Here is an 11,681-nt window from a genome sequence, read left to right as displayed (position 1 = left end):
TTGTTCTCGTGTGTACGCGTGAGCCTATGTGAGCCTCTGTGCGTGTGAACGTGTAGGAGCGTGTCCCTGTGCTCTTGTGCGTGCGAGTGTGTACGTGGCAGGGTCCCTGTACTTTGTGAGACCCTCCCTGTGTGGGTATGAGCACGTCTGTGTTTCTGTGACCCTGTGTGGCCCGTGGGGCTTGGCAATGCTGGGTGGAGATTGGAGGGGCCGGCCAGACTGCCAGCCGGCACCTGCCTCACGCCCAGCCCTGCTTGTCACCTGCGAGACAGTAGGCGACGGGCCGTGTGAGACCTCGTGACCTGTCACCACTGGGACAGAGCAGGGGGGTCCCAAAGGCTGGGAGAGATGAGGAGGGTGGCTGTGCCAGGGAGACTGTGGACCCCAAGTCGGGGAACCTAGGCCCCCACCCGGGCTGCCAGCCCTCAGCATCCTCTAGAAGATGCCTATCTTGGTCTTGGGCACTAGGGCACCTCCCCCCTGCCCTCGTGACCGGTAGATCTGGCTTTTCCCCGTTTACCTGCGAGCCCCCCACTCGGTATCTGCTCTCCATTTCTTCCTTCCTTTTTTTTTTTTTTTTTTTTTAAGTTTTATTTCATTTGTACCTCTTTTTACTATTTATTTATATTTATTTTTGAGAGACAGAACGTGAGCAGGGAAGGGACAGAGAGAGGGAGACACAGAATCCGAAGCAGGCTCCAGGCTCCGAGCTGTCTGCAGAGAGCCCGGTGCGGGGCTCAAACCCACGAGCTATGAGATCATGACCTGAGCTGAAGCTGGACGCCCAACTGACTGAGCCACCCGGGTCCCCCTCCACTTCTTCCTTTCTAACATACCCCAATTTGTGGGGAAGCAACATGCCTATGTAAGCACTTGACTTCTGAGCCTCCCTTGCAGCTAGGGATGGCCTGTGACATGGTTCTAAGATGTATGCGCCTGTCTGGGGGGGTGACCAGGAAGGGGTTTACTCTTGTTGACAACAGGGGACACACGGCGTGCCAGGTCCTTCTCTTTTATTCTGCCTGGAACATGAATGTGATGGCGGGATCCCAGGAGCTGTCTTGCAGTCATGAGTTAAGAGAAGGAGACTGTCATGAGTATAACGGCAAAGTGGAAAGAGAGCCTTAGTCCCTGACAACTAAACCGAGGTCAACAAAGTGCTTTCGATTTCTCCCAATGAAAGAAAAAGACACCTTCAAGTGCATAAGCCATGTTGGTGGTTTTCTGTTGCTGGCAGCCCAATGCAATCTTAACCAATCATTCCAGGTTGAGGGCTGGGAGGACAGGATGCCCGGCACTCCCCACCGCCCGCGGTGGGCCCTGCCTCCCTCCTCAGAGACCTTCCCGCCCCCAGCCGCTGCCACTAACACCGGGATCCGTGTTCAGATCAGGCCTGGAATCAGTTATCATTTAGACCGACTCTCCATTTCCAGTCTCGGAGAGGCTTCCTGCTGAGTGACAGGAGAATAGATTGCTACCCTCGTGACAAAGAAGAGACTGAGGTTCAGAGAGGGCTGGGGCTTGCCACGAGTTACCAGCTGAGGAGATGACAACTTGGTCCTTAATTCTGGTGAGTTCTATGGGCCCCTAGAGGGAGTTCTTGTTCCCACCTCCCCTCGCCCACCTGCCTCATGGGGGCCTGAAATGCCCCCATGGAGAACAGGCAGTGTCTTTTGCAGGTTCATCCACTGAACTGCCCCCTTCTTGGGAGGGCGCGTTCTGTCTATGGTGTCCTCAGGGCACCCTCTCCGGTGGGTGGCACTGGATCCAGGAGGGCTTGCTGAAGAAAGCAGGGAAGGAGAGAGTGGAGGGGACCCAGCAGACTGACAGTCGCCTCCCCTCGGAAGAGGGGGCCCCGGGAGCAGCTTCCGTTGGCCCCTGTAAACGTGGGTGTGAGCCGTGGCCGGGCCACGTGGGCTTTCTCTGCTGGATGCCCCCGCCACTCACTGGGTGACTGAACCAGATTACTCACTGCTGCCTGCCTTAGTCAGAGAGGCGTGTCCGTCTGTAAAGAATGGGAACCGGGTACATGGAGTCCCGGACGCAGACACAGTCCCCCACCGAACCCCTCATCCCTGTGCTTTGTGGCCTTGGGTCGCTTTCTCTCCTGAGCTGAGCTTAGACGTAAACTGTGACGATGACTCCGTCTGGAAGGAGAAGGCGAAGACAGAAATGGTTACATACCTAAGATGCTGCTCAAATGTCCCCGGGCTTAAGGAGGAGTCCGTGTGGGTAACGATGGCTGGTCTAGCGCCTCTGAAATGCCAGGCGCCTGCCTGGCTGTCACTTCCTAAGTCCGTAAAACCACTCAGCCAGAGAGGTCTGAACATCCCCACTGCACAGATGAGGGCATGGAGGTCAGGGCTGTCCGGTCCTGGCTCCCCCACGGCCTCTGCCCACCTCTCTGGCCCCCTTCTCTCCTCCATTCTCTGGGCCCCTTGGCCCGGCCGACACGTGCTGGTCCCTTGGGTCCCAACTTACACGTCCATCCTTGACTTCCCTGGCTGGACGAGAGGCTCCTCCCGGCTCCCCGGTGTCTCAGCACCCCTCGCCTTGGCACTTAACACAGGGGACCGTGGCTGCCTGGGTGAGATGTGGTCTCCCCTGGGAGTAGGCTGGGGCCATGACTGTAGTGCACAGCACAGACAATAAAGAATGCCTTGGTCGTGATGTGGCAGGGTTGAAATCCAGGTGTTTCTGATCCCAAAGCGCATCTTCTTAAAGCTCTGGGACTGGATGGGGGCGCCTGGGTGGCTCAGTCGGTTAAGTGTCCGACTTCAGCTCAGGTCACGGTTTCGCGGTTCATGAGTTCGAGTCCCGCATCGGGCTCTGTGCTGACAGCTCGGAGCCTGGAGCCTGCCTCGGACCCTGTGTCTCCCTCTTTCTCTGTCCCTCCGCTACTCACACTTTCTCTCTCAAAAATAAACAAACATTAAAAGAAGGAAAAAAAAAGAAACCATGTTCTTTGCTCATCCATAGGATGCAATTCCTCACCCATTCATGTTTTATCCAGAGATTGAAGCCCTTTGATCACGCGTTCAGGCTCCACTTCTGATTCTGGTTCTCTTGTTGTTTCCACAACAGCATCTGCAGTGGCCTCCTCTGCTGGTCTTAAATCTCCAATTTGTAAAAAAAAAAAAACAAACAAAAATGCACTACCTATGAGATGCAATAGAGAGAGGGATACCCACACTCTCTCCCTGGGCTTAGCTTGCCCAATGAGAGCCCACTTTGAACCTTTACTGGGACTTCTGACTACCCCCACTGCCGCAACGGGGGGCCCCTGGAGGTTGTTTGAAGGAGTCTGATGTTAGATGTTCCCAAAGTGATGAGGGTTAAGGTTCTGCAGCTCAGGAAGGCACTCAGGGCTTGGGTCAGAGATCATGTGATAACACAGGACCAAAGCATCCACCGCTGAGCTCATCGCCTAACCCCTGACCTGTTCCTCTTCCAGGGAGCCCATCTGGGGGACAACATCTCCACTACCTGCCCAGAGACTCTGACATCTCCCGCACTTCTCTCTCTCCACACACCTGTTTCAGGGACGTTGCTCTGTATTCCTGCTGCCACTACCCAGTCCAGACCCCCATCATCTCTGTCAACCTGGACTGTCACAATGACCTCCTCCTGGCCTCCAGTCTCTTTCTCGAGTATGCCCTCCATAGCGTTTGCCAAAATTATTTTTCTGAACCAGGAATTGTAAACCCAAATGCCCACGACGGTCGGACAGGAGACACAAGCCAAGAGAGTTGAGTTTGTGTATCTAACGCACATGCTGGTCTTCATTCCCACAAAGATAACGTTTGTGTTACTGAAACCCAAGTTCGGTCGCTTGTCTCTTGAAAGCCAATGCTCGAGAGATAGTGATGGCTATGATGGCTATGACGAAAGGAAAGGCTGCTTATTCAGGAGGCCAGCAACCTGGGAAGATATGGCGGACCAATGTCCAAAGACCATCTCTGAAGTCTCCGAGCAGTGGGTTTAGAAGAGGGAAGCACAGGGAAGTGTTGGGGGCTCAGCGTGCAGGGGAAACAGTGGTATTCTCGAAAGGACCTCAAGCAGACCTGCTGGTGTCAGGAAAGGCTATTTTCTTTTCTTTCCTTCTTCCTTCCTTCCTTTCCTTTCTTTCTTCCTTTTCTTTCTTTCCTTCCTTCCTTTTCTTTCCTTCCTTCTCTTTCGTTTCTTCTCTTCTTTCTTTTCCCTTCCTTCCTTCCTTCTTTTAAAATTTATTTATTTATTTTGAGAGACAGGGGGAGAAAGAGAACCCCAAGCAGGCTCTGTGCTGTCCGTGCAGAGCCCGATGCGATGCTCAACCCCATGAACCAAGAGATTATGACCTGAGCAGAAATTAAGAATCGGATGCTCAACCAACTGAGCCACACAGGCACCCCAAGGCTAATTTCTAGTGTGGTCAAGCTTGATCTTCTAGGGACATCTGGGTCCTTGTTTCCCCAGGGTTAGTGTTCTGTTGAAATCTCAAAGAAGCTATAATTAGTCAAACCCCAGGCTAGAGGGCACAGGTCAGTGAATTTGAATTATGTAGCCTTTAGGCTACTTGGAACATTTTACTTGCTCTCATGGTTTTTTGTTTGTTTGTTTGTTTGTTTGTTTGTTTGTTTTTTGAGACACACGTCCTCTCGGCCTCATTTGTTTTCCTGCTTTTAATACATGTAGAAAACAGTGGTGCATCTGACCACTGACACTTGGACCATGCTGGGGAGGGCATTAGGGAATGGTGGGGACTGTAATGAACTAGAGAGCCATGCCCTTCCAGTGGGGGGGGGGGGGGGTTCTGCTCAGTTATAATCCATCATTGCCACGTGTAAATGCGGGTCTGATGTTGACAGATCTTCTGGTTTTCCGAAAGAAACCAGAGATCAGGATTTTTGTTAATGTTTCATTTTTGAGAGAGAGAGACAAAGCATGAGCTGGGGAGGGGAAGAGAGAGAGAGAGTGGGAGACGCAGAAGGTGAAGCAGGCTCCAGACTCTGAGCTGTCAGCATAAAGCCTGACTTGCTGCTTGAACTCCCAAACTGTGAGATCGTGACCTGAGCCGAAGTCGGCCGCTTAACAAACTCAGCCACCCAGGTGCCCCTCCCCATTTTTAACATAGGCAAATAACTCCAAGCTTTAAAAAAGCTCTGTGTGAGTCATTCCCCCATCCTGCTGGCAAGTCAAAATGGTACGATCTCCAAGGACAGAATTTTGACATTAATTATTAAAATTATAAGTGCCGTAGTCTGTAACTTGGCACCTGGACTTCTGGACATCCATCCAGCAGGTATCCTGGCCACATGCAAAATGATGTGTTCAAGATAATTTATTTCAGGACTGTTTGCAACAGCAGAAAATCTGAGTGAATCTAAATGTCCACCTATAGGGTGCTAGTTAAAGAGATTACTTCGTAAAGGGATACTATTTAGCTGTAAAGAATGAGATGGTTTCTTACATAGGACATCAACAGCACAAGGGACAAGAGACAAAAATAGGTAAGTTGGAATTCATCACAATTAAAAACTAAAAATTTTAAAAACCTTTGTGCTTTAAATTAAAAAAAAAAAATTTTAACATTTATTCATTTTTGAGAGACAGAGACAGACAGAGTGGAAGCGGGGGGTGGGGGAGAGAGAGAGGGAGACACAGAATCCAAAGCAGGCTCCAGGCTCTGAGCTGTCAGCACATAGCTCAACGTGGGGTTCAAATCCACAAACCATGAGATCATGACCTGAGCCGAAGTCGGACACTTAACCGACTGAGCCACCCAGGCACCCCAAAACCTCTGTGCTTTTAAATGATACCATCAAGGAAGTGAAAAGGCAATCTGCAGAATATTTGTAAATTATATATCTGATAAGGAACTTATTTCCAGAATATATGCAGAACTCTTACAATTCAACAATACAAAGGGAAATAACACAATTAAAAACCAAACAAAGCATTTGAATAGACATTTTCCCCCCAAAAGGCAAATGGCCCATAAGCACCTGAAAAGATGCTCAACGTCATTAGTCATTAGGGAAACGCAAATCAAAACCACAATGACGTACCATTTCACACCCACTAGGATGGGCTACTAAAAAAGGAGGGTGGAAATGACAAGTGTTGGTGAGGCTGTGGAGAAATGAGAACCTTCAAACTGCTGGTCAGTTTGTAACATGAACACAGCCGCTGGGGAAAAGTTTGGCAGTTCCCCCCAAATATTAAATGTGAAAGTTTGCCGTATGACCCAGCAAGCTCGCTCTAAGGTATCTACCCAAGAGAAATGAAAACACGTCCACACAAACACTTGTACTTGAATGTTCACAGCATCATTGTTACAATAGCCAAAAAGTGGAAACAAATGTCCACCAACTAATGAACAAAATGTAATCTATCCATACAATGTAATATATTTGGTCTTAAAAAGGAATGAAAAGACAGGGATGTCCACTCTCACCACTGTTATTCAACATAGTATTGGAAGTCTTAGCCTCTGCAATCAGACAACACAAAGAAATAAAAGGCATCCAAATTGGCCAGGAGGAGGTCAAACTTTCACTCTTTGCAGATGACATGATACTCTATGGAAAACCCAAAAGATTCCACCCAAAAACTGCTAGAATTGATTCATGAATTCAGCAAAGATACAGGATATAAAATCAATGTACAGAAATCAGTTGCATTCCTATACACCAACAATGAAGCGACAGAGAAATCAAGGAATCGATCCCATTTACAGTTGCACAAAAAACCATAAAATACCTAGGAATAAATCTAACCAAAGAGGTGAAAAATCTATACACTGCAAACTATAGAAAGCTTATGAAAGAAATTGAAGAAGACACAAAAAAATGGAAAAAGATTCTATGCTCCTGGATAGGAAGAACAAATATTATTAAAATATCGATACTATCCAAAGCAATCTACATATTCAATGCAATCCCTACCAAAGTAACACCAACATTATTCACAGAGCTAGAACAAATAATCCTAAAATGTGTATGGAACCAGAAAAGACCCTGAATAGCCAAAGCAATCTTGAAAAAGAAAACCAAAGCAGGAGGCATCACAATCCCAGACTTCAAGCTATACTACAAAGCTGTAATCATCAAGACAGTATGGTGCTGGCACAAGAACAGACACTCAGATCAATGGAACAGAATAGAGAACCCAGAAATGGACCCACAAACGTATGGCCAACTAATCTTTGACAAAACAGGAAAGAATATCCAATGGAACAAAGACAGTCTCTTCGGCAAGTGGTGCTGGGAAAACTGGAAAGCGACATGCATACACAAAAATAAACTCATACACAAAATAAACTCATAATGGACCACCATACACAAAAATGAACTAAAAGATGGATGAAAGACCTAAACATAAGACAGGAAGCCATCAAATCCTAGAAGAGAAAGCAGGCAAAAACCTCTTTGATCTTGGCCACAGCAACTTCTTACTCAACACATCTCCAGAGGCAAGGGAAACAAAAGCAAAAATGAACTACTGGGACCTCATCAAAATGAAAAGCTTCTGCACAGTGAAGGAAACATCAGCAAAACTGAAAGGCAACCAAAAGAAGGGAGAAGATATTTGCAAACAACATATCAGATAAAGGGTTACTATCCAAAATCTATAAAGCACTTTTCAAATTCAACACCCAAAAAACAAATAATCCAGTGAAGAAATGGGCAAAAGACATGAATAGACACTTCTCCAAAGAAGACATTCAGATAGCCAACCGACACATGAAAAGATGCTCAACATCACTCAACATCAGGGAAATACAAATCAAAACCACAATGAGATACCACCTTACACCTGTCAGAATGGCCAACATTAACAACTCAGGCAACAGCAGATGTTGGTGAGGATGTGGAGAAAGAGGATCTCTGTTGCACTGCTGGTGGAAATGCAAACTGGTGCGGCCACTCTGGAAAACAGTATGGAGGTTCTTCAAAAAACTAAAAATAGAACTACCCTATGACCCAGCAATTGCACTACTAGGTATTTATCCAAGGGATACAGGTGTGCTGTTTCAAAGGGACACATGCACCCCCATGTTTACAGCAGCACTATCGACAACAGGCAAAGTATGGAAAGAGCCCACATGTCCATCGATGGATGAATGGATAAAAAAGATGTGGTATATATATATATATATATATATATATATATATATATATATATACATATACATATATATATATATATAATGGAGTATTACTCGGCAATCAAAAAGAATGAAATCTTGCCATTTGCAACTACATGGGTGGAACTGGAGGGTATTACGCTAAGTGAAATTAGAGAAAGACAAAACTCATATGACTTTACTCATATGAGGACCTTAAGAGATAAAACAGATGAACATAAGGGAAGGGAAACAAAAAGAATATAAAAACGGCGGGGGGGGGGGGGGACAAAACATAAGAGACTCTTACATATAGAGAACAGACAGGGTTACTGGAGAGGTTGTGGGAGGGGGGATGGGCTAAATGGGTAAAGGACACTAAGGAATCTACTCCTGAAATCACTGTTGCACTATATGCTAATTTGGATGCAAATTTAAAAAAATTAAATTAAATTTTAAAAATAAATAAAATTAAAGTTAAAAAATAAATTAAAAAAACAGGAATGAAGTTCTGATAAATGCTGCAAGGATGAACCTTAGAAAAACATTGTGCTAAGTGAGAGAAATCACACACAAAAGATCACATATTGTTAGTTGAGAATAGGCAAATCCAGAGAGACAGAAAAGTAGATGAGTGGTTGCCAGGAGCTGGGGAGGGGAAATGAGGAGCAACTCCTGAAGGAGCTCTTTTTGGGGTGAGAAAAAAGTTCCAAAATTAGGTGGTGGTTGCACAATTTTTATGAACATAATACTAAAACCCACTAAATTGTACGCTTGTAATTTTTTTCAAGTTTATTTATTTTGAGAGAGAGAGACAGACAGAGTGCAAGCAGGGGAGGGGGAGAGAGAGAGGGAGAGAGAGAATCCCAAGCAGGTTCCACGCTGTCAGTGCAGAGCCGGACACGGGGCCCGGACTCGTGAAACTGTGAGATCATGACCTGAGCCAAAGTCGGACACTTAACTGACTGAGCCACCCAGGCGCCTCGAGATGCTTTTTTCCTAAAGAAATGGTCAGTTGTGTCCGATGCAGCAGAGCTCAGTAAGGCAAAGACCGAAAAACATCCATTGGATTTGCCTATAGTTAGATAATTGATGACTTTTCCAGGACAGAGTCAGGGCCCAGTGAGGGTAGAGGCAAAGAAGGGAGCTCATAGTAGACTGAAAAGTAGATGAGAGGGGCACCCAGGTGGCTCAGTCGGTTAAGGGGCCGACTCGGCTCAGGCCGTGATCTCACGGTTCGTGGGTTCGAGCCCCATATCAGGCTCTGTGCTGACAGCTCAGAGCCTGGAGCCCGCTTCCGATTCTGTGTCTCTTTCTCTCTCTGTCCCTCCCCAGCTCACACTGTTTCTCATTCTCAAAAGTAAACATTAAAAAAAAAAAAAAAGTGGATGAGAATCAGTTTTTGTCAGAGAATGTTGAATAGCCTATAACTGTATACCCAGCCTAGCTGAAGTTTTTATAGAGCGGTAATTAAAGTCTATGTATGACTCTCTTACGATACTTTGTTTTCTTCCTGAATCAGACAGGACCATCACACAGATGCCCACCCAGTCCCCTGACCACGTGAGTTTCTGTGTCTTGCTGTTTTATGACCCTCTACCTATACTGAAGGTCACTGCAGGCCTCATATTAGACATACTCGAGTTAGGGTAAGATTGTCTACTGTGCCCCCTAAAGAAAGGCCATCCAAGTACTATTTTCAGACCTCAGTGACAGAAAATGTTCCCTTTCCTCAAGTACGGTTTATTAATATTCAGTGCAACAGTTAATATGGTTTTTTGTTATGCTGTGAGAAAAACCAGAAACAAATTCATAGTTCAACCTTAATTAACTGGGGAGACCCAGATGGGATCTTTATATGTCTGAATACTAGATAGCTATTTTTCCAGGGGCTGACCTAACACAAGTATGTTTTTCCTTGACTTTTAAAAGATGCAGTATCTACTTTTTCATTTTAATGTATGATCCCAATAAACCTCTTAAAATTCAGTGCTGGGGCGCCTGGGTGGCTCAGTCGGTTAAGCGTCGGACTTGGGCTCAGGTCACGATCTCACGGTTGGTGAGTTCGAGCCCTGCGTCCCGCTCTGGGCTGATGGCTCAGAGCCTGGAGCCTGCTTCCGATTCTGTGTCTCCCTCTCTCTCTGCCCCTCCCCCGTTCACGCTGTGTCTCTGTGTCTCAAAAATAAATAAACGTTAAAAAAAAAAATTTTTTTTTTAAATTCAGTGCTAAAAAAAAAAAGTATGGAAGAGTTACCAAGGGGCGGGAGCGGGGTGGGGGGGGAACTGTCACCATTAAAGAGAAGGGGCTTCTGAGCAGCTGATAGTTTTTTTATCTGAATTCAATACAACTGTTGTGTTAAATTTGTGAAAACTGATTGAACTATACACTTACGTCTGACTTTCTGTACGTAAAAAGTAAACAAAACAAAACAAAACACAACAGTGTGGAATATAAACAAAACAAAGGTTTTAAGATTTTATTTTTTTAGCCTCTACACCCTTCGTGGGGCTTGAACTCACAACCCTGAGATCAAGAGTTGGCACGCTCTACCAGCTGGGCCAGCCAGGCGCCCCAACAAAACAAAATTTTTAGGAAGAGTGTAGTGCTTGCCAAAATTCGTTTCTGGTCTGGATCCACTTTTCAGCCGCTAGTTAGTGATGTAAGGAAGAGACCCTCTCTACCCGGCACTCGGAGTCTAACCATGGGGTTCCACCCACCGGTCACTGATCATTATTCAGGGCAGAGCCTGCGATCCTGTACTTCTCGCCTCCATATCGTTGTCTGAGCCCTTCCCTCTTCTCACTCGGCGGAAAGAGCCACCTTTGGAGTCCCTACTCCAAAGCCCTTTTCCTTACAGCACTACCTCGAGCTTCCTGAAAACCTTTCCTCCCCACCATGTTCATACTTGTCCCCGTGTCACCGCTGCCTCCTCCGCACTGAGCTTTTTAGGGATGGTGCTCGATGAGTATTTGCTATACGGACGAACGAACTACCGGCTCCGGAGTGGGGCGGGGCACCTGGATCCCAGTACTGCTTCCTCCCTCTCTGGGCTCGGCTGACCCGCGGGCTCCGCGGAGGGGTAGAGGCTGGACGCCCCGCTCGCTCTCCCCCTCAGCTCCGCCGCAGCCCAAAGAGCGGAGACCACCGCAGAACCACCGACGGAGAGAACACGCAGGAGGCCGGGAAAACCCGAGCGGACGCCCGGGGACTCCGGAAGCTGGGCGGACGACCAACCACCGGAAGTCAGTGGCGGCTTCAGGCCGGCCGCTCTAGAATCCCAGAGGCACATGGTCTCTGTGGTTGGACGCGTCGGATCAACCCTATAGTTTGGGTGGCGCATTACCAAGAGCCGAGCTCCCAGCCGATCGGGAAAATGAGGGGGTGGTGCATAATTCCTCGGGCGATGGGGACTGATAGAGGGAAAGGGGCCTAAGAAGGGAGATTTCATGAGCCGACCGAGAAGGTGACAGATCCACGCACCTCAGCCCTTCCAGCTCCCGGGACCAGAGGTGACTAGCGAGCAGTCAAAGCGCCGGATGGCAGTGCGCGCGCACGCACGGGGACGTTGCCTTC

At 47.4% G+C, this 11,681-nt stretch overlaps 1 long non-coding RNA gene across 2 annotated transcripts; it reads right to left on the bottom strand.

Moving 5' to 3' along the window:
- Positions 1–1,477: 1,477 nt before the first annotated feature.
- Positions 1,478–11,676, bottom strand: LOC132688247 (uncharacterized). Of its 2 annotated transcripts, none has more exons than XR_014136054.1 (3): positions 11,589–11,676; positions 2,995–3,117; positions 1,478–2,147 (listed from the first exon to the last, which is right to left on the bottom strand). It is a non-coding gene; the product is annotated as an uncharacterized LOC132688247 (long non-coding RNA). The 2 variants fall into 2 exon arrangements; XR_009614456.3 differs by lacking the exon at positions 11,589–11,676 and adding an exon at positions 11,014–11,223.
- Positions 11,677–11,681: the final 5 nt, after the last annotated feature.

This window comes from Panthera onca, chromosome E1 (assembly GCF_046562875.1).
Source record: "Panthera onca isolate mPanOnc1 chromosome E1, mPanOnc1 haplotype 2, whole genome shotgun sequence".
NCBI lineage: Eukaryota > Metazoa > Chordata > Mammalia > Carnivora > Felidae > Panthera > Panthera onca.
The sequence above is the reverse complement of the archived record's forward strand: the minus strand, read 5'-3'. Positions and strand labels throughout refer to the sequence as shown.